Below are 24,250 nucleotides of genomic sequence, written 5' to 3' on the forward strand. Positions count from 1 at the left end.
TCTGCTAGTGTTATCACCAGGCTGCTAGTGTTATCACCAGTATAGTCTGCTAGTGTTATCACCAGTATAGTCTGCTAGTGTTATCACCAGTCTGCTAGTGTTATCACCAGTATAGTCTGCTAGTGTTATCACCAGTATAGGCTGCTAGTGTTATCACCAGTATAGTCTGCTAGTGTTATCACCAGTCTGCTAGTGTTATCACCAGTATAGTCTGCTCGTGTTATCACCAGTATAGTCTGCTAGTGTTATCACCAGTCTGCTAGTGTTATCACCAGTATAGTCTGCTAGTGTTATCACCAGTCTGCTAGTGTTATCACCAGTCTGCTAGTGTTATCACCAGTATAGTCTGCTAGTGTTATCACCAGTCTGCTAGTGTTATCACCAGTCTGCTAGTGTTATCACCAGTATAGTCTGCTAGTGTCATCACCAGTACAGTCTGCTAGTGTTATCACCAGTATAGGCTGCTAGTGTTATCACCAGTATAGTCTGCTAGTGTTATCACCAGTCTGCTAGTGTTATCACCAGTATAGTCTGCTAGTGTTATCACCAGTATAGTCTGCTAGTGTTATCACCAGTATAGTCTGCTAGTGTTATCACCAGTCTGCTAGTGTTATCACCAGTCTGCTAGTGTTATCACCAGTATAGTCTGCTAGTGTTATCACCAGTATAGTCTGCTAGTGTTATCACCAGGTCTGCTAGTGTTATCACCAGTATAGTCTGCTAGTGTTATCACCAGTATAGTCTGCTAGTGTTATCACCAGGCTGCTAGTGTTATCACCAGTATAGTCTGCTAGTGTTATCACCAGGCTGCTAGTGTTATCACCAGTATAGTCTGCTAGTGTTATCACCAGTATAGTCTGCTAGTGTTATCACCAGTATAGTCTGCTAGTGTTATCACCAGTCTGCTAGTGTTATCACCAGTATAGTCTGCTAGTGTTATCACCAGTATAGTCTGCTAGTGTATATCAGTCCAGTATCACCAGTCTGCTAGTGTTATCACCAGTATAGTCTGCTAGTGTTATCACCAGTATAGTCTGCTAGTGTTATCACCAGTATAGTCTGCTAGTGTTATCACCAGGCTGCTAGTATTATCACCAGTATAGTCTGCTAGTATTATCACCAGGCTGCTAGTATTATCACCAGTATAGTCTGCTAGTGTTATCACCAGTATAGTCTGCTAGTGTTATCACCAGGCTGCTAGTCTTATCACCAGTATAGTCTGCTAGTGTTATCACCAGTATAGTCTGCTAGTGTTATCAACAGGCTGCTAGTATTATCACCAGTATAGTCTGCTAGTATTATCACCAGTATAGTCTGCTAGTGTTATCACCAGGCTGCTAGTATTATCACCAGTATAGTCTGCTAGTGTTATCACCAGGCTGCTAGTATTATCACCAGTATAGTCTGCTAGTGTTATCACCCAGTCTGCTAGTGTTATCACCAGTATAGTCTGCTAGTATTATCACCAGTATAGTCTGCTAGTGTTATCACCAGTATAGTCTGCTAGTGTTATCACCAGTATAGTCTGCTAGTGTTATCACCAGTATAGTCTGCTAGTGTTATCACCAGTCTGCTAGTGTTATCACCAGTATAGTCTGCTAGTGTTATCACCAGTATAGTCTGCTAGTGTTATCACCAGGCTGCTAGTGTTATCACCAGTATAGTCTGCTAGTGTTATCACCAGGCTGCTAGTGTTATCACCAGTATAGTCTGCTAGTGTTATCACCAGGCTGCTAGTGTTATCACCAGTATAGTCTGCTAGTGTTATCACCAGGCTGCTAGTGTTATCACCAGTATAGTCTGCTAGTGTTATCACCAGGCTGCTAGTATTATCACCAGTATAGTCTGCTAGTGTTATCACCAGGCTGCTAGTATTATCACCAGTATAGTCTGCTAGTTTTATCACCAGTATAGTCTGCTAGTGTTATCACCAGTATAGTCTGCTAGTGTTATCACCAGTATAGTCTGCTAGTGTTATCACCAGTATAGTCTGCTAGTGTTATCACCAGTATAGTCTGCTAGTGTTATCACCAGGCTGCTAGTGTTATCACCAGTATAGTCTGCTAGTGTTATCACCAGGCTGCTAGTGTTATCACCAGTATAGTCTGCTAGTGTTATCACCAGTATAGTCTGCTAGTGTTATCACCAGGCTGCTAGTGTTATCACCAGTATAGTCTGCTAGTATTATCACCAGTATAGTCTGCTAGTGTTATCACCAGGCTGCTAGTGTTATCACCAGTATAGTCTGCTAGTGTTATCACCAGGCTGCTAGTGTTATCACCAGTATAGTCTGCTAGTGTTATCACCAGGCTGCTAGTGTTATCACCAGTCTGCTAGTGTTATCACCAGTATAGTCTGCTAGTGTTATCACCAGTCTGCTAGTGTTATCACCAGTATAGTCTGCTAGTGTTATCACCAGGCTGCTAGTGTTATCACCAGTATAGTCTGCTAGTGTTATCACCAGGCTGCTAGTGTTATCACCAGTATAGTCTGCTAGTGTTATCACCAGTCTGCTAGTGTTATCACCAGTATAGTCTGCTAGTGTTATCACCAGTCTGCTAGTGTTATCACCAGTATAGTCTGCTAGTGTTATCACCAGTCTGCTAGTGTTATCACCAGTATAGTCTGCTAGTGTTATCACCAGTCTGCTAGTGTTATCACCAGTATAGTCTGCTAGTGTTATCACCAGGCTGCTAGTGTTATCACCAGTATAGTCTGCTAGTGTTATCACCAGTATAGTCTGCTAGTGTTATCACCAGGCTGCTAGTGTTATCACCAGTATAGTCTGCTAGTATTATCACCAGGCTGCTAGTGTTATCACCAGTATAGTCTGCTAGTGTTATCACCAGTATAGTCTGCTAGTGTTATCACCAGGCTGCTAGTGTTATCACCAGTATAGTCTGCTAGTATTATCACCAGTATAGTCTGCTAGTGTTATCACCAGGCTGCTAGTGTTATCACCAGTATAGTCTGCTAGTGTTATCACCAGGCTGCTAGTGTTATCACCAGTATAGTCTGCTAGTGTTATCACCAGTCTGCTAGTGTTATCACCAGTATAGTCTGCTCGTGTTATCACCAGTCTGCTAGTGTTATCACCAGTATAGTCTGCTAGTGTTATCAGTCTGCCAGTATCACCAGTCTAGTCTGCTAGTGTTATCACCAGGCTGCTAGTGTTATCACCAGTATAGTCTGCTAGTGTTATCACCAGTATAGTCTGCTAGTGTTATCACCAGTATAGTCTGCTAGTGTTATCACCAGTATAGTCTGCTAGTGTTATCACCAGGCTGCTAGTGTTATCACCAGTATAGTCTGCTAGTGTTATCACCAGTATAGTCTGCTAGTATTATCACCAGTATAGTCTGCTAGTGTTATCACCAGTATAGTCTGCTAGTGTTATCACCAGTATAGTCTGCTAGTGTTATCACCAGGCTGCTAGTGTTATCACCAGTATAGTCTCCTAGTATTATCACCAGTATAGTCTGCTAGTGTTATCACCAGTATAGTCTGCTAGTGTTATCACCAGTATAGTCTGCTAGTGTTATCACCAGGCTGCTAGTGTTATCACCAGTATAGTCTGCTAGTATTATCACCAGTATAGGCTGCTAGTATTATCACCAGTATAGTCTGCTAGTGTTATCACCAGTATAGTCTGCTAGTATTATCACCAGTATAGTCTGCTAGTGTTATCACCAGTATAGTCTGCTAGTATTATCACCAGTATAGTCTGCTAGTGTTATCACCAGGCTGCTAGTATTATCACCAGTATAGTCTGCTAGTGTTATCACCAGGCTTCTAGTGTTATCACCAGTATAGTCTGATAATACGAGCAGACTGGTGATATACTGGTTATATCACTAAACTGGTGATATCACCAGTATGGGCCCACAGTTTATCATTCTGGATATTCTGTCTATGAGTTGGATGCTATTTGTTAATATGTACCAATGACCGTGAGTGTGTGTGTCACCAGGGGAAGGAGACTGAGGAGGAAGAGGAGGTGGCCGTGGGCATGGACAAAGGCTTCATGGATGAATTCTTTGAGCAGGTGAGATATATCCTTTTTTTCCCTCTCTTATTTTCTCTCTCTCTCTCTCATTACATTGTCTTCTAATTAATAACTTTCCACTCATTGCTCAAAACAGTTCTCCTGACAAACAGTCTTTTCTGCATGGAGATACGATGACTGCTCCAGTCTCATCTGCATGGAGATAAGATGACTGCTCCAGTCTCATCTGCATGGAGATAAGATGACTGCTCCAGTCTCATCTGCATGGAGATAAGATGACTGCTCCAGTCTCATCTGCATGGAGATAAGATGACTGCTCCAGTCTCATCTGCATGGAGATAAGACGACTGCTCCAGTCTCATCTGCATGGAGATAAGATGACTGCTCCAGTCTCATCTGCATGGAGATAAGATGACTGCTCCAGTCTCATCTGCATGGAGATAAGATGACTGCTCCAGTCTCATCTGCATGGAGATAAGATGACTGCTCCAGTCTCATCTGCATGGAGATAAGATGACTGCTCCAGTCTTATCTGCATGGAGATAAGATGACTGCTCCAGTCTCATCTGCATGGAGATAAGATGACTGCTCCAGTCTCATCTGCATGGAGATAAGATGACTGCTCCAGTCTCATCTGCATGGAGATAAGACGACTGCTCCAGTCTCATCTGCATGGAGATAAGACGACTGCTCCAGTCTCATCTGCATGGAGATAAGATGACTGCTCCAGTCTCATCTGCATGGAGATAAGATGACTGCTCCAGTCTCATCTGCATGGAGATAAGATGACTGCTCCAGTCTCATCTGCATGGAGATAAGATGACTGCTCCAGTCTCATCTGCATGGAGATAAGATGACTGCTCCAGTCTCATCTGCATGGAGATAAGATGACTGCTCCAGTCTCATCTGCATGGAGATAAGATGACTGCTCCAGTCTCATCTGCATGGAGATAAGATGACTGCTCCAGTCTCATCTGCATGGAGATAAGATGACTGCTCCAGTCTCATCTGCATGGAGATAAGATGACTGCTCCAGTCTCATCTGCATGGAGATAAGATGACTGCTCCAGTCTCATCTGCATGGAGATAAGATGACTGCTCCAGTCTCATCTGCATGGAGATAAGATGACTGCTCCAGTCTCATCTGCACGGAGATAAGATGACTGCTCCAGTCTCATCTGCATGGAGATAAGATGACTGCTCCAGTCTCATCTGCATGGAGATAAGATGACTGCTCCAGTCTCATCTGCATGGAGATAAGATGACTGCTCCAGTCTCATCTGCATGGAGATAAGATGACTGCTCCAGTCTCATCTGCATGGAGATAAGATGACTGCTCCAGTCTCATCTGCATGGAGATAAGACGACTGCTCCAGTCTCATCTGCATGGAGATAAGATGACTGCTCCAGTCTCATCTGCATGGAGATAAGATGACTGCTCCAGTCTCATCTGCATGGAGATAAGATGACTGCTCCAGTCTCATCTGCATGGAGATAAGATGACTGCTCCAGTCTCATCTGCATGGAGATAAGATGACTGCTCCAGTCTCATCTGCATGGAGATAAGATGACTGCTCCAGTCTCATCTGCATGGAGATAAGACGACTGCTCCAGTCTCATCTGCATGGAGATAAGACGACTGCTCCAGTCTCATCTGCATGGAGATAAGATGACTGCTCCAGTCTCATCTGCATGGAGATAAGATGACTGCTCCAGCCTCATCTGCATGGAGATAAGATGACTGCTCCAGTCTCATCTGCATGGAGATAAGACGACTGCTCCAGTCTCATCTGCATGGAGATAAGACGACTGCTCCAGTCTCATCTGCATGGAGATAAGATGACTGCTCCAGCCAATCAAATGCTGTATCTCCCCTCCAGTGTGCTTAGATTCGATATATTATATTATGCTCATAGATGTTGTTCCTCGTGTGGATCGTTAAGTATTTTATTTCATTTCCAAGGGACTTTTTATTGATCCCCACACAAAACATTCACCGCCAGGCTTTTAAAATGAACACCGTTTTTCCATTTGAATTTACATATTGGAGGTCAGTGCTCCACAGGGCCTTTACAAGTCCACGTTGTACATTGCCTATAGGGCTGTGTGTTTGTCCCATGCGTTTGTGAGTGTTTTTCCGTATGCTGTTTACTTGAAGAAGGTGCCTTTAGTGAGGTTGTCGAGGGCTCTTCTAATGGGGGCCCATTTGACTGTCGCACCAGTTTAGATCTCCACAGAGAGAGGCATGCTGGGAGAAAGACACACACACACACACACACACACACACACACACACACACACACACACACACACACACACACACACACACACACACACACACACACACACACACACACACACACACACACACACACACACACACACACACACCCAGTGGTGGTTGGTGCCTTTTAAGATTAGGAAGGACAATTATTTGGCCTTATTTCTATTAGGATGACTGTCATTCATACTCCATTCACCAAGCTTAATGTCACATTGATACGTTTAGGCTACTAAAATGTTCTCTATACCCACCATGAGGTTGTTACAACAAGTCGAGAGACAAACTGGAGTAATCAGACAGTGAGCCATTCAATACTGCCTTGCTCACTCTTTCCTGCATCTAGGGTGAAATCATTAGTCCAACCAGTTGCAAAACGTTCAATTTTGCAACTAAAACGGGGAGTGTCTGTTGAACATATAATAATGTAATATTCAATAACGGTAAGTTAGACTAACTATTAGCACTGCACAAACTGGTGGGTAATAACACAAAACAGATCATAAGACTACAGAAATCTATCAACAAGTATTATGAAAACAAGCAACAGACAAACATGACGGAGAGTAAAACAGGAGAACCAATCAACACGGAGAGTAAAACAGGGGAACCAATCAACATGGAGAGTAAAACAGGGGAACCAATCAACATGGAGAGTAAAACAGGGGAACCAATCAACATGGAGAGTAAAACAGGGGAACCAATCAACATGGAGAGTAAAACAGGGGAACCAATCAACATGGAGAGTAAAACAGGAGAACCAATCAACATGGAGAGTAAAACAGGGGAACCAATCAACATGGAGAGTAAAACAGGGGAACCAATCAACATGGAGAGTAAAACAGGGGAACCAATCAACATGGAGAGTAAAACAGGGGAACCAATCAACATGGAGAGTAAAACAGGAGAACCAATCAACATGGAGAGTAAAACAGGGGAACCAATCAACATGGAGAGTAAAACAGGGGAACCAATCAACATGGAGAGTAAAACAGGGGAACCAATCAACATGGAGAGTAAAACAGGGGAACCAATCAACACGGAGAGTAAAACAGGGGAACCAATCAACATGGAGAGTAAAACAGGGGAACCAATCAACATGGAGAGTAAAACAGGAGAACCAATCAACATGGAGAGTAAAACAGGGGAACCAATCAACATGGAGAGTAAAACAGGGGAACCAATCAACATGGAGAGTAAAACAGGGGAACCAATCAACACGGAGAGTAAAACAGGGGAACCAATCAACATGGAGAGTAAAACAGGGGAACCAATCAACATGGAGAGTAAAACAGGGGAACCAATCAACAATCAACACGGAGAGTAAAACAGGGGAGCCAATCTCAACACGATGGAGTGTACGACAGGGGAACCAATCTCAAAACGATGGAGTGTACGACAGGGGAACCAATCTCAAAATGATGGAGTGTACGACAGGGGAACCAATCTCAAAACGATGGAGTGTACGACAGGGGAACCAATCTCAACACGATGGAGTGTACGACAGGGGAACCAATCTCAACACGATGGAGTGTACGACAGGGGAACCAATCTCAACACGATGGAGTGTACGACAGGGGAACCAATCTCAACACGATGGAGTGTACGACAGGGGAACCAATCTCAACACGATGGAGTGTACGACAGGGGAACCAATCTCAACACGATGGAGTGTACGACAGGGGAACCAATCTCAACACGATGGAGTGTACGACAGGGGAACCAATCTCAACACGATGGAGTGTACGACAGGGGAACCAATCTCAACATGACAACGTGACTCTTCTACAGACACAGACGATTTAATCTTTTCACCAGCGGGAATGGTAAAGGCCGAAACCCATCTGTTAAATCCATAAATGACAAACTGGGCAACATACTTGAACTAGTCGGTGAGAATATAAAAGAGTTGAAGACGAGCCTCGAGATGAGAGACGGAAAAGCTGCGACATTGGAGAAAGACACAAACAAAAGCATAAAGGAACAGTCAATGAGATTGAAACCGAAGTTAACGAACTTAAAAATGAGAACATAGTTCTGAGAGAACTAGATCCACGAGAGAGAATCTGCTACTTACAGGTATCCAAGAGAAAGAAGGAGAAGTTCCTGAATCGGTAGTTAGAGAGTTCCTCCTTACAGCGCTTCAGATCCCACGCCAAGCTAGCGACAAAATCCAACTTGAACGTGTGCACGGACTGAGAGGGCAGAGGTATGAACGCCCAATCGTTGCCTTCTTTAAAGATGAAATAATGGTTAAAAGCCTGGGTAAAAGACCTGCTGGCATGAAAATAGACGACCAGTTCCTGAAGGAAATTACAGAACGCCACAAAGTTCTGTATCCAATCATCAAGGAAAATAGATTGAAAGGGAAACGCGTAGCTCTCTGTCTATTGACACCCAAATGTTCAGAGACACAAAGACTACTCCATGTCTATTCTAAAAATTACAAAGTTCTCATAGAGGAGGCAAATAATGGAACACAATACTAGCCATGGTATGGATTGTAATAATACAAAAATATATATAGATAGAAGAGCAATCTTGAAATATAACTAATTGGAACACAAAAGCACTAATTCAACATGGTGGAGATAAATACACCGCAGACAGAAGGCTCAGTATGTGTGGATGTGTTGAGATGGAAGGTGTGGTGTGTTTCCTGGTGTTTGGGAAAGTGGAGATAAATACACAGCAGACAGAAGGCTCAGTATGTGTGGATGTGTTGAGATGGAAGGTGTGGTGTGTTTCCTGGTGTTTGGGAAAGTGGAGATAAATACACAGCAGACAGAAGGCTCAGTATGTGTGGATGTGTTGAGATGGAAGGTGTGGTGTGTTTCCTGGTGTTTGGGAAAGTGGAGATAAATACACAGCAGACAGAAGGCTCAGTATGTGTGGATGTGTTGAGATGGAAGGTGTGGTGTGTTTCCTGGTGTTTGGGAAAGTGGAGATATATACACAGCAGACAGAAATAGAAGAAGGCTCAGTATGTGTGGATGTGTTGAGATGGAAGGTGTGGTGTGTTTCCTGGTGTTTGGGAAAGTGGAGATAAATACACAGCAGACAGAAGGCTCAGTATGTGTGGATGTGTTGAGATGGAAGGTGTGGTGTGTTTCCTGGTGTTTGGGAAAGTGGAGATAAATACACAGCAGACAGAAGGCTCAGTATGTGTGGATGTGTTGAGATGGAAGGTGTGGTGTGTTTCCTGGTGTTTGGGAAAGTGGAGATAAATACACAGCAGACAGAAGGCTCAGTATGTGTGGATGTGTTGAGATGGAAGGTGTGGTGTGTTTCCTGGTGTTTGGGAAAGTGGAGATAAATACACAGCAGACAGAAGGCTCAGTATGTGTGGATGTGTTGAGATGGAAGGTGTGGTGTGTTTCCTGGTGCTTGGGAAAGTGGAGATAAATACACAGCAGACAGAAGGCTCAGTATGTGTGGATGTGTTGAGATGGGAGGTGTGGTGTGTTTCCTGGTGTTTGGGAAAGTGTGGCGTTAAGTGAGTGAGAAAGGAAATGGTTGCATATCCCAGAACCAATGTACAGTGGGGCAAAAAATGTATTTAGTCAGCCACCAATTGTGCAAGTTCTCCCACTTAAAAAGATGAGAGAGGCCTGTAATGTTCATCATAGGTAAACCGGCCTTGTTCGTAGGCCGTCATTGAAAATAAGGATTTGTTCTTAACTGCCTTGCCTGGTTAAATAAATGGGGGAACATGTGTGGGTGTTTCAGGGGAAGGGGGTGGATCTGACTTCCATCACCTAGGACGTGACAATGGTTCATCAAATCTACCCAATTCTGCCCATTTTTTTGCTTCTCATACAGCTGCAATTGTATATGCATTTGTAAATCAAGACCTTTCTTGAATTGGGCTCTGAGATGGCGCAACTGTTGAGAATCTGAGTATGGCTGTTGTGGGGGAAAGGTGTGTGTGTGTGTGTATGTCCCACAACTGTTGCGAGGGAGTAAAAGATATTAGGACAATATAGGATGAATCACAATAATTGTTTGCTCAAAAATAATTGCTTTCCATAATGTAATTTTGGCAATGGTGAGAGGTAAAAATCCTTTGCATAAACTGCCTAGATTACTGCAAATATGAATAGCTAATTATGGAAAATAAGATAAGATAAATAGGAATTAAAAATTGTTAATAGCAAAATATAATACTAGTCGAGGTGAGGGCGAAATGCATTTGGCGGTTGATCGGCTTCTGTTCTGTGGGTGGCACTGTGCTGTTTTCAAAGGATGGGTCCCGGTCTCTCCGGGGCCATGGGATCCTGGGGGTCGGGGGTCGTCTGCCAGTCATTGGGATGACAACCCAACTCTGGATGAAGAAGGGTTTTAGTGGGTGGAATAGTGGGGACCAATTGGAGGTTTACTTAGCAGCAATGCAAATATCATGGTACAGCTACAGTGGGGAGAACAAGTACTTGATACACTGCCGATTTTGCAGGTTTTCCTACTTACAAAGCATGTAGAGGTCTGTCATTTATCATAGGTACACTTCAACTGTGAGAGACGGAATCTAAAACAAAAATCCAGAAAATCACATTGTATGATTTTTAAGTAATTCATTTGCATTTTATTGCATGACATAAGTATTTGATACATCAGAAAAGCAGAACTTAATATTTGGTACAGAAACCATTGTTAGCAATTACAGAGATCATCCGTTTCCTGTAGTTCTTGACCAGGTTTGCACACACTGCAGCAGGGACTTCTCCTCCATACAGACCTTTTCCAAGTTAGGGTCCTCCCACTGGGCTGTCCCGAATTGTCCCCTCAGTTGGTCCCCAGGGGGTGTCTCGACTGGCCCCTCAAAATCGAGGAGGGAAGGCTGGGCTCTTCCTCCCGTGGTTCCCCTGACTCCGGACGCGTAGATACAGGTTGGTCAACCGTTTGCTTCTGAGCTGCAAAGGCGATGGGTCACACCTCTTCCTCAGCTCGTGCCGCCACAGGGCTGCGAACAGTGGACAATCTCGTCCCACTGGGAGAGGTACTGGCAACTCTGGTACTGCACTCACATCATCTGGCGTCACGATGTTGGCCCATACGATTGGATACAGTTTTGTGTCCCCTTGAACACAGGAAATGGACATCTCCCTACCACGTTTGATCTCCTGGGTCAGCAGGCTCGTGGTTACGAGGGTAACCATACTTCCGGAGTCTAAGAGAGCTTCCGTGTCTGTCAACCTTCACCGGGACTATGGGTGCAGTTGATTCGTGGTGTGCCCAACAGGAGGTGATGTAGTTCACTGCATGACCCACCTCGCTTCTGAGGCTTCAACTCCTCTCAAGCCGGGCAATTCCAGGCAATGTGCCCCCGGGCGCCACACTCAAAACACCTCCATTGGTCTCCATCTACAGTAGGGAGAACAAGTATTTGATAACCTGCAAAAACAGCAGTGTTTCCTACTTACAATGCATGTAGAGGTCTGTCATTTTTTATCATAGGTGCACTTCAACTGTGAGAGACGGAATCTAAAACAAAAATCCAGAAGATCATACGTTTCCTGTATTTCTTGACCAGGTTTGCACACACTGCAGCAGGGATTTTGGCCCACTCCTCCATACAGACCTTCTCCAGATCCTTCAGGTTTCGGGGCTGTGAGAGCTGGAATTCTTACTGGTTGGTAGGTGATCAAATACTTATGTCATGCAATAAAATGCAAATTAATTACTTACAAATCATACAATGTGATTTTCTGGATTTTTGTTTTAGATTCCGTCTCTCACAGTTGAAGTGTACCTATGATTAAAAAATACAGACCTCTACATGCTTTGTAAGTAGGAAAACCTGCAAAATCGGCAGTGTATCAAATACTTGTTCTCCCCACTGTACTTGGGGTCTTCGGTGGCGGTTCGGCCCTACCCCAGCCGTCTCTCCACGGGTTTGCGGTCCTTTGGCTGTCGACTCGCTGCCCTCTTCATGTCATGGGGTAGTGCCCATAGGACGCGATCCAGGACCACTGTCTAGGATAGAGAGGGTGGGTACGTCGGTTAGGAGCCATCCCCTGGTGACGCGCAGTAGGTCACTCATCTGGGCTCGGGGGGATGGGTTGGCTACGAACCTCCAGTCGTGGAAGAGTTGAGCCCAATGGGCCAGGCTGTACCCGTAGCGGCTGAGAATCACCCGTTTGAGTCCGTCTTAGTTAGCCGCCTGTTCATCGTTCAGCTCCCAATATGCCTTTTGGGCATTCCCAAAGAGGAACCGGGGCCAGCAGACTGGCCCACTTCTGCCTTGGCTACCCTTCCCGTAGTACTGTCCGTTCAAACGTACAGAGGTAGGTTTCGATGTCGTCATCTTCTGTTAGCTTGATTAAGAACTGGTTTGGATGTGATTCAGTAGATGCTCCTCCTCACCAGGATACCGTCTTCTGGGCTCCGGGTCTTACTGTATCCCCCATGAGACCCTCACCAGGATACCGTCTTCTGGGCTCCGGGTCTTACTGTATCCCCCAGGAGACCCTCTCCGGGATCCCGTCTTCTGGGCTCCGGGTCTTACTGTATCCCCCAGGAGACCCTCTCCGGGATCCCGTCTTCTGGGCTCCGGGTCTTACTGTATCCCCCAGGAGACCCTCTCCGGGATCCCGTCTTCTGGGCTCCGGGTCTTACTGTATCCCCCAGGAGACCCTCTCCGGGATCCCGTCTTCTGGGCTCCGGGTCTTACTGTATCCCCCAGGAGACCCTTTCCGGGATCCCGTCTTCTGGGCTCCGGGTCTTACTGTATCCCCCATGAGACCCTTTCCGGGATCCCGTCTTCTGGGCTCCGGGTCTTACTGTATCCCCCAGGAGACCCTCACCAGTATACAGTATTCTGGGCTCCGGGTCTTACTGTGTCCCCCAAGAGACCCTTTCCGGGATCCCGTCTTCTGGGCTCCGGGTCTTACTGTATCCCCCAGGAGACCCTCACCAGTATACAGTATTCTGGGCTCCGGGTCTTACTGTGTCCCCCAAGAGACCCTTTCCGGGATCCCGTCTTCTGGGCTCCGGGTCTTACTGTATCCCCCAAGAGACCCTTTCTGGGATCCCGTCTTCTGGGCTCCGGGTCTTACTGTATCCCCCAAGAGACCCTTTCCGGGATCCCGTCTTCTGGGCTCCGGGTCTTATTGTATACCCCATGAGACCCTTTCCGGGATCCCGTCTTCTGGGCTCCGGGTCTTACTGTATCCCCCAAGAGACCCTTTCCGGGATCCCGTCTTCTGGGCTACGGGTCTTACTGTATCCCCCAAGAGACCCTTTCCGGGATCCCGTCTTCTGGGCTCCGGGTCTTACTGTATCCCCCAAGAGACCCTTTCCGGGATCCCGTCTTCTGGGCTCCGGGTCTTACTGTATCCCCCAAGAGACCCTTTCCGGGATCCCGTCTTCTGGGCTCCGGGTCTTACTGTATCCCCCAAGAGACCCTTTCCGGGATCCCGTCTTCTGGGCTCCGGGTCTTACTGTATCCCCCAAGAGACCCTTTCCGGGATCCCGTCTTCTGGGCTCCGGGTCTTGCTGTATCCTGTGGCGATCAAAAACTGAACTCGCTCCTGTTACCTTGTACCGTCACCAACTATACGGGAGTCCTTTCCTCCCCCAGTCTCTTCCCTGTGTGCTTCTGGCAGCTTTATGGGACTTGTACAGCTGGTGAGCAATCAGCCCTTGATTACTCACCAACTCCCAATCAGCCCAAATTAGTCCTGGCCGGAGAGCCCGTCGAGACCTGGCACGTCCAGCAGATGGAGCCATCGCCTCGTGATGTGTATTCCTTCTGTCACCAGGCCTCGACGAGTCTCCCCCTGGTGGCTGACCTGCTGTACGCCACAGTTTACCAACATATATTTTGATAAATAGAATTGAAAGTTGTCTCATTATGGTAAGTGGTGAAATAAGTATAGCCAGTTCTAATTGTAATGGCTTAGCAGATAATAAGCAAAGACGATCAGTATTTACCTGGCTAAAAGAGAAGGAATATAATATCTATTGTTTACAGGAAACTCATTCAACAATTTTATATGAAGTTTTGTGGAAAAAGCACTTGTGGGGGGGGGGGGTGAAATATATTTCTCCAGTGGGCAAAGAAATTCAAAAGGGGTGATGATATTAATTTACCGTAATTTTGATCCAAATGTACAAATTGTCCAAACAGATCCTCAAGGATCTCAAGGAGCCATAAACAGATGTGGCTCATTAGTCTACACGGTCCAAATAATAATGATCCAAGCTTCTTTGAAAATATATATAAGAATTGATCAACTCTACAAGCAATGAAATACTATTATTATAGTGGGAGATTATAATACGGTTTTAAATACCTTTATGGACCGTAAAGGAAATCACTCTACAAACTACAAACTATCATGCACTTTATGAATGTCATGTATATATTGGAATTAGTGGATATGTGGAGGCTTAAATACCCTGACCTAATGAGAGATACATGGAGGAGGTTTAATACCCTGACCTAATGAGAGATACATGGAGGAGGTTTAATACCCTGACCTAATGAGAGATACATGGAGGAGGTTTAATACCCTGACCTAGTGAGAGATACATGGAGGAGGTTTAATACCCTGACCCAATGAGAGATACATGGAGGAGGTTTAATATCCTGACCTAATGAGAGATACATGGAGGAGGTTTAATACCCTGACCTAATGAGAGATACATGGAGGAGGTTTAATACCCTGACCTAGTGAGATATACATGGAGGAGGTTTAATACCCTGACCTAATGAGAGATACATGGAGGAGGTTTAATACCCTGACCTAATGAGAGATACATGGAGGAGGTTTAATACCCTGACCTAATGAGAGATACATGGAGGAGGTTTAATACCCTGACCTAATGAGAGATACATGGAGGAGGTTTAATACCCTGACCTAGTGAGAGATACATGGAGGAGGTTTAATACCCTGACCCAATGAGAGATACATGGAGGAGGTTTAATATCCTGACCTAATGAGAGATACATGGAGGAGGTTTAATACCCTGACCTAATGAGAGATACATGGAGGAGGTTTAATACCCTGACCTAGTGAGATATACATGGAGGAGGTTTAATACCCTGACCTAATGAGAGATACATGGAGGAGGTTTAATACCCTGACCTAATGAGAGATACATGGAGGAGGTTTAATACCCTGACCTAATGAGAGATACATGGAGGAGGTTTAATACCCTGACCTAATGAGAGATACATGGAGGAGGTTTAATACCCTGACCTAGTGAGAGATACATGGAGGAGGTTTAATACCCTGACCCAATGAGAGATACATGGAGGAGGTTTAATATCCTGACCTAATGAGAGATACATGGAGGAGGTTTAATATCCTGACCTAGTGAGATATACATGGAGGAGGCTTAAATACCCTGACCTAATGAGAGATACATGGAGGAGGTTTAATATCCTGACCTAGTGAGAGATACATGGAGGAGGTTTAATACCCTGACCTAATGAGAGATACATGGAGGAGGTTTAATACCCTGACCTAATGAGAGATACATGGAGGAGGTTTAATACCCTGACCTAGTGAGAGATACATGGAGGAGGTTTAATACCCTGACCCAATGAGAGATACATGGAGGAGGTTTAATATCCTGACCTAATGAGAGATACATGGAGGAGGTTTAATATCCTGACCTAGTGAGATATACATGGAGGAGGCTTAAATACCCTGACCTAATGAGAGATACATGGAGGAGGTTTAATATCCTGACCTAATGAGAGATACATGGAGGAGGTTTAATACCCTGACCTAATGAGAGATACATGGAGGAGGTTTAATATCCTGACCTAGTGAGATATACATGGAGGTTTAATATCCTGACCTAGTGAGATGTACATGGAGGAGGTTTAATATCCTGACCTAGTGAGATATACATGGAGGTTTAATATCCTGACCTAGTGAGATATACATGGAGGAGGTTTAATACCCTGACCTAGTGAGATATACATGGAGGAGGTTTAATACCCTGACCTAGTGAGATATACATGGAGGAGGTTTAATATCCTGGCCTAGTGAGAGATACATGGAGGAGGTTTAATATCCTGACCTAGTGAGATATACATGGAGGAGGTTTAATATCCTGACCTAGTGAGAGATACATGGAGGAGGTTTAATATCCTGACCTAGTGAGATATACATGGAGGAGGTTTAATATCCTGACCTAATGAGATATACATGGAGGAGGCTTAATATCCTGACCTAGTGAGAGATACATGGAGGAGGTTTAATATCCTGACCTAGTGAGAGATACATGGAGGAGGTTTAATATCCTGACCTAGTGAGAGATACATGGAGGAGGTTTAATACCCTGACCTAATGATATACATGGAGGAGGTTTAATATCCTGACCTAATGAGAGATACATGGAGGAGGTTTAATATCCTGACCTAATGAGATATACATGGAGGAGGTTTAATATCCTGACCTAGTGAGATATACATGGAGGAGGTTTAATATCCTGACCTAGTGAGAGATACATGGAGGAGGTTTAATACCCTGACCTAGTGAGAGATACATGGAGGAGGTTTAATATCCTGACCTAATGAGATATACATGGAGGAGGTTTAATATCCTGGCCTAATGAGAGATACATGGAGGAGGTTTAATATCCTGACCTAGTGAGATATACATGGAGGAGGCTTAATATCCTGACCTAGTGAGAGATACATGGAGGAGGTTTAATATCCTGACCTAGTGAGAGATACATGGAGGAGGTTTAATATCCTGACCTAGTGAGAGATACATGGAGGAGGTTTAATACCCTGACCTAATGATATACATGGAGGAGGTTTAATATCCTGACCTAATGAGAGATACATGGAGGAGGTTTAATACCCTGACCTAGTGAGATATACATGGAGGTTTAATACCCTGACCTAGTGAGATATACATGGAGGAGGTTTAATATCCTGACCTAGTGAGATATACATGGAGGAGGTTTAATACCCTGACCTAGTGAGATATACATGGAGGAGGTTTAATACCCTGACCTAGTGAGATATACATGGAGGTTTAATATCCTGACCTAGTGAGATATACATGGAGGAGGTTTAATACCCTGACCTAGTGAGATATACATGGAGGTTTAATACCCTGACCTAGTGAGATATACATGGAGGTTTAATACCCTGACCTAGTGAGATATACATGGAGGAGGTTTAATATCCTGACCTAGTGAGATATACATGGAGGAGGTTTAATATCCTGACCTAGTGAGATATACATGGAGGAGGTTTAATATCCTGACCTAGTGAGATATACATGGAGGAGGTTTAATATCCTGACCTAGTGAGATATACATGGAGGTTTAATACCCTGACCTAGTGAGATATACATGGAGGAGGTTTAATATCCTGACCTAGTGAGATATACATGGAGGTTTAATATCCTGACCTAGTGAGAGATACATGGAGGAGGTTTAATATCCTGACCTAATGAGAGATACATGGAGGAGGTTTAATACCCTGACCTAGTGAGATATACATGGAGGAGGTTTAATATCCTGACCTAGTGAGATATACATGGAGGAGGTTTAATATCCTGACCTAGTGAGATATACATGGAGGAGGTTTAATATCCTGACCTAGTGAGATATACATGGAGGTTTAATACCCTGACCTAGTGAGATATACATGGAGGAGGTTTAATATCCTGACCTAGTGAGATATACATGGAGGAGGTTTAATATCCTGACCTAGTGAGATATACATGGAGGTTTAATACCCTGACCTAGTGAGATATACATGGAGGTTTAATACCCTGACCTAGTGAGATATACATGGAGGAGGTTTAATATCCTGACCTAGTGAGATATACATGGAGGTTTAATACCCTGACCTAGTGAGATATACATGGAGGAGGTTTAATATCCTGACCTAGTGAAATATACATGGAGGAGGTTTAATATCCTGACCTAGTGAGATATACATGGAGGAGGTTTAATACCCTGACCTAATGAGATATACATGGAGGAGGTTTAGTATCCTGACCTAGTGAGATATACATGGAGGAGGTTTAATATCCTGACCTAGTGAGATATACATGGCGGAGGCTTAATCAAGCTAGTCGTCTTGATTACTTTCTTATGTCATTCTCTTTTTATATTATATAAACAAAAAATATAAAATTTGGTCTGGAATGGCAAGCCAGACACAATTAATAGGGCCTATTTATACAATGAATATAATATAATATAATATATGCCATTTAGCAGACGCTTTTATCCAAAGCGACTTACAGTCATGTGTGCATACATTCTACGTATGGGTGGTCCCGGGAATCGAACCCACTACCCTGGCGTTACAAGCGCCATGCTCTACCAACTGAGCTACAGAAGGACCGGGGGTCCCTCGGGGGGCAGAAATGATTAAATATTAAAGCATTAGACCTCTCACTAAAATCATCAGTCATACAAAAGTTATACTTAAATCCGAAATGGTTCTCTAGTAAATGAGTAAAATGTCCCCATGTTCAAGAATGTCCTTTTCCTTTTATTCAGATTACAACCTCTCACTTTCGGTTATTTGAAAATGAAATAATCTCCAAAATATCGTTATTTTTTTAAACAAGCCTTAGAATGGTGGTTGAAATGTCAGTTTAATCCACCTGAAAAGACAGAACAAATAATACAACACATATTGTGGATAAACTCAAATATACGAATTGATTTTTAAAAAATGTATTTTTCGATAAAATGTGACCAATTTCTTCTGAAACTCGTCAGTCTATTCTTGTTCTGAGAAATTAAGACTATTCCATGCGAGAAATTGCCAAGAAACGGAAGATCTCGTAGAAAGCTGTGTACTAATCCCTTCACAGAACAGAGCAAACTGGCTCTAACCAGAATGGAAAGAGGAGTGGGAGGCCTCGGTGCACAACTGAGCAAAGTACGTTCATCTCTAGGAGACAGAACGCGTCTCCTTCCTGAGCGGTATGACGGCTGCGTGGTCCCATGGTGTTTATACTTGCAAACTATTGTTTGTACAGATGAACGTGGTACCTTCAGGCGTTCATCCAAGGATGAACCAGACTTGTGGAGGTCTACTGAGTTTGAAGGTATACCTTGAAATAGATCCACAGGTACACCTCCAATTGACTCAAATGATGTCCATTAGCCTATCAGAAGCTTCTAAAGCCATGACATCATTTTCTGGACTTTTCCAAGTTGTTCAAAGGCACAGTCAACTTAGTGTATGTAAACTTCTGACCCACTGGAATTCAAATCAAATCAAATTTTTATTTGTCACACATACACATGGTTAGCAGATGTTAATGCGAGTGTAGCGAAATGCTTGTGCTTCTAGTTCCGACAATGCAGTGATAACCAACAAGTAATCTAACTAACAATTCCAAAACTACTGTCTTATACACAGTGTAAGGGGATAAGGAATATGTACATAAGGATATATGAATGAGTGATGGTACAGAGCAGCATACAGTAGATGGTATTGAGTACAGTATATACATATGAGATGAGTGTGTAGACAAAGCAACGACCCACTGGAATTGTGATACAGCGAATTTTAAGTGAAATAATCTCTCTGTAAACAATTGTTGGAAAAATTACTTGTATCATGCACAAAGTAGATTTCCTAACAGACTTGCCAATGCTATAGTTTGTTAACAAGAACTTTGTGAAGTGGTTGAAAAATGAATTTGAATGACTCCAACCTAAATGTATGTAAACTTTCAACTCCAACTGTAGATATTCCATAAAAAATCTGCCGTTTCCAGCTACAATAGTAATTTACAACATTAACAATGTCTACAATGTATTTCTGATCAATTTGATGTTATTTTAAATGGACAACATTTTTGCTTTTATTAAAAAAAATAGGACATTTTTAAGTAACTCCAAACTTTTGAACGTGTGTGTGTGTGTGTGTGTGTGTGTGTGTGTGTGTGTGTGTGTGTGTGTGTGTGTGTGTGTGTGTGTGTGTGTTTACCCCACAAAAATATACAGGGGATTGGAAATGATGCAGAAAATTACATTGATGGAAGCAACAATATTTCTGCAATATTATTTATTTAATTTTTATTTAAGCAGGTAGGCCAGGTGAGAACAAGTTGTCATTTACAACTGTGACCTGGCCAAGATAAGGCATAGCAGTTCGACACAAACAACAACACAGAGTTACACATTGAATAAACAAATGTACAGTCAATAACACAGTAGAAACCCACACACACAGTTCACTTCCATAACAGCCACAACATCATCACCTTGTTACCTTCTGGAATCTGTGCTCTCCTCCTCTCACCTTTTCCGTTCTCTCTCTCTCTCTGTTTCTCTTACTCTGTCTCTCTCTGTTTCTCTTACTCTGTCTCTCTCTCTCTCTGTCTCTCTCTGCTCTCTCTCTCTCTCTCTCTCTCTCTCTCTGTCTCTCTCTGCTCTCTCTCTCTCTGTCTCTCTCTCTCCTTCTCTCTCTGTCTCTCTCTGCTCTCTGCTCTCTCTCTCTCTCTCTCTCTCTCTCTCTCTCTCTCTCTCTCTCTCTCTCTCTCTCTCTCTCTCTCTCTCTCTCTCTCTCTCTCTCTCTCCCTCTCTCTCCTTCTCTCTCTGTGTCTGTCTCTCTCTCTCTCCTCTCTCTCCCTCTCTCTCCTTCTCCTCCCTCTGTAGGTGGAGGAGATCCGTGTCTTCATTGAGTCCCTGGCTGAGAAGGTGGAGGAGGTGAAGAGGAAACACAGTGCCATCCTGGCTGCACCCAACCCCGACGAGAGTGAGTCACTATATTCTGACTTTACTGTTACCCAAACCTCCATGGAGGACTCTGTGATCTCACCACACTATGTTACTGTTCTCCCAAACCTCCATGGAGGACTCTCTGTGATGTCACTACACTATGTTACTGTTACCCAAACCTCCTCTGGAGGACAGGGTGTGATGTCACTACACTATGTTACTGTTACCCAAACCTCCATGGAGGACAGAGGTGTGATGTCACTACATTCTCTCCTGTTACTGTTACCCAAACCTCCATGGGGGACAGAGGTGTGATGTCACTACACTATATTACTGTTACCCAAACCTCCATGGAGGACAGAGGTGTGATGTCACTACACTATATTACTGTTACCCAAACCTCCATGGAGGACAGAGGTGTGATGTCACTACACTATATTACTGTTACCCAAACCTCCATGGGGGACAGAGGTGTGATGTCACTACACTATATTACTGTTACCCAAACCTCCATGGGGGACAGAGGTGTGATGTCACTACACTATATTACTGACTTTACTGTTACCCAAACCTCCATGGAGGACAGAGGTGTGATGTCACTACACTATATTACTGACTTTACTGTTACCCAAACCTCCATGGGGGACAGAGGTGTGATGTCACCACACTATATTACTGTTACCCAAACCTCCATGGGGGACAGGGGTGTGATGTCACTACACTATATTACTGTTACCCAAACCTCCATGGGGGACAGAGGCGTGATGTCACCACACTATGTTACTGTTACCCAAACCTCCATGGAGGACAGAGGTGTGATGTCACTACACTATATTACTGTTACCCAAACCTCCATGGGGGACAGAGGTGTGATGTCACTACACTATATTACTGTTACCCAAACCTCCATGGGGGACAGAGGCGTGATGTCACCACACTATGTTACTGTTACCCAAACCTCCATGGAGGACAGAGGTGTGATGTCACTACACTATATTACTGTTACCCAAACCTCCATGGGGACAGAGGTGTGATGTCACTACACTATGTTACTGTTACCAAACCTCCATGGGGGACAGAGGTGTGATGTCACTACACTATATTACTGTTACCCAAACCTCCATGGGGACAGAGGTGATGTCACTACACTATATTACTGTTACCCAAACCTTCATGGGGGACAGAGGTGTGATGTCACTACACTATATTACTGTTACCCAAACCTCCATGGGGGACAGAGGTGTGATGTCACTACACTATATTACTGTTACCCAAACCTCCATGGAGGACAGAGGTGTGATGTCACTACACTATATTACTGTTACCCAAACCTCCATGGAGGACAGAGGTGTGATGTCACTACACTATATTACTGTTACCCAAACCTCCATGGGGGACAGAGGTGTGATGTCACTACACTATATTACTGTTACCCAAACCTCCATGGAGGACAGAGGTGTGATGTCACTACACTATATTACTGTTACCCAAACCTCCATGGGGACAGAGTGATGTCATGTCACTATATTACTGACTTTACTGTTACCCAAACCTCCATGGGGGACAGAGGTGTGATGTCACTACACTATATTACTGACTTTACTGTTACCCAAACCTCCATGGAGGACAGAGGTGTGATGTCACTACACTATATTACTGACTTTACTGTTACCCAAACCTCCATGGGGGACAGAGGTGTGATGTCACCACACTATATTACTGTTACCCAAACCTCCATGGGGGACAGAGGTGTGATGTCACCACACTATATTAACGACACACCCCATTGATGAAGAATCATTTTTTACAAATGAATCATTCATCCCTAAGTTAATATTTAATTCCATAACCAGACTTAAATGACTTCTAATGAGTTAGCGGATCTGATTATGGAGTCGGGCCTAAGGAGAACAAGCAGGGAGAACGGGCCTCCGTTAGCTAGATGAGGAGAAGGAAGAGGAGGAGGATTTGTCACAGGAGGAAATAAAATACAATTGTATTACATTTTATTGGTCACATACACATGGTTAGCAGATGTTATTGGTCACATACACATGGTTAGCAGATGCAGATGTTATTGGTCACATACACATGGTTAGCAGATGTTATTGGTCACCTGGTTAGCAGATGTTATTGGTCACATACACATGGTTAGCAGATGTTATTGGTCACATACACATGGTTAGCAGATGTTATTGGTCACATACACATGGTTAGCAGATGTTATTGGTCATACACATGGTTAGCAGATGTTATTGGTCATACACATGGTTAGCAGATGTTATTGGTCACATACACATGGTTAGCAGATGTTATTGGTCACATACACATGGTTAGCAGATGTTATTGGTCATACACATGGTTAGCAGATGTTATTGGTCAAACACATGGTTAGCAGATGTTATTGGTCACATGGTTAGCAGATGTTATTGGTCACATGGTTAGCAGATGTTATTGGTCACATACACATGGTTAGCAGATGTTATTGGTCACATACACATGGTTAGCAGATGTTATTGGTCACATACACATGGTTAGCAGATGTTATTGGTCACATACACATGGTTAGCAGATGTTATTGGTCATACACATGGTTAGCAGATGTTATTGGTCACAAACACATGGTTAGCAGATGTTATTGGTCACATGGTTAGCAGATGTTATTGGTCACATGGTTAGCAGATGTTATCGGTCACATACACATGGTTAGCAGATGTTATTGGTCACATGTTTAGCAGATGTTATTGGTCACATACACATGGTTAGTAGATGTTATTGGTCACATACACATGGTTAGCAGATGTTACTGGTCACATACACATGGTTAGCAGATGTTACTGGTCACATACACATGGTTAGTAGATGTTATTGGTCACAAACACATGGTTAGCAGATGTTATTGGTCACATGGTTAGCAGATGTTATTGGTCACATACACATGGTTAGCAGATGTTATTGGTCACATGGTTAGCAGATGTTATTGGTCACATGGTTAGCAGATGTTATTGGTCACATACACATGGTTAGTAGATGTTATTGGTCACATACACATGGTTAGTAGATGTTATTGGTCACATACACATGGTTAGCAGATGTTAATGGTCACATACACATGGTTAGTAGATGTTATTGGTCACATACACATGGTTAGCAGATGTTATTGGTCACATACACATGGTTAGTAGATGTTATTGGTCACATGGTTAGCAGATATTGGTCACATGGTTAGCAGATGTTATTGGTCACATACACATGGTTAGCAGATGTTATTGGTCACATACACTTGGTTTGCAGAT

The 24,250-nt window shown here is 43.7% G+C and overlaps 1 long non-coding RNA gene and 1 pseudogene across 1 annotated transcript; one reads left to right on the top strand and one right to left on the bottom strand.

Annotated features, from left to right (window-relative positions):
* LOC127908862 (syntaxin-1A-like) overlaps positions 1–24,250 on the top strand; it is a 239,195-nt pseudogene that overhangs the window by 47,499 nt on the left and 167,446 nt on the right.
* On the bottom strand, positions 16,256–18,038 carry LOC127908865 (uncharacterized). Its single transcript, XR_008068789.1, has 3 exons — positions 17,970–18,038; positions 17,374–17,408; positions 16,256–16,284 (listed from the first exon to the last, which is right to left on the bottom strand). It is a non-coding gene; the product is annotated as an uncharacterized LOC127908865 (long non-coding RNA).

This window comes from Oncorhynchus keta, chromosome 18, assembly GCF_023373465.1.
Source record: "Oncorhynchus keta strain PuntledgeMale-10-30-2019 chromosome 18, Oket_V2, whole genome shotgun sequence".
NCBI lineage: Eukaryota > Metazoa > Chordata > Actinopteri > Salmoniformes > Salmonidae > Oncorhynchus > Oncorhynchus keta.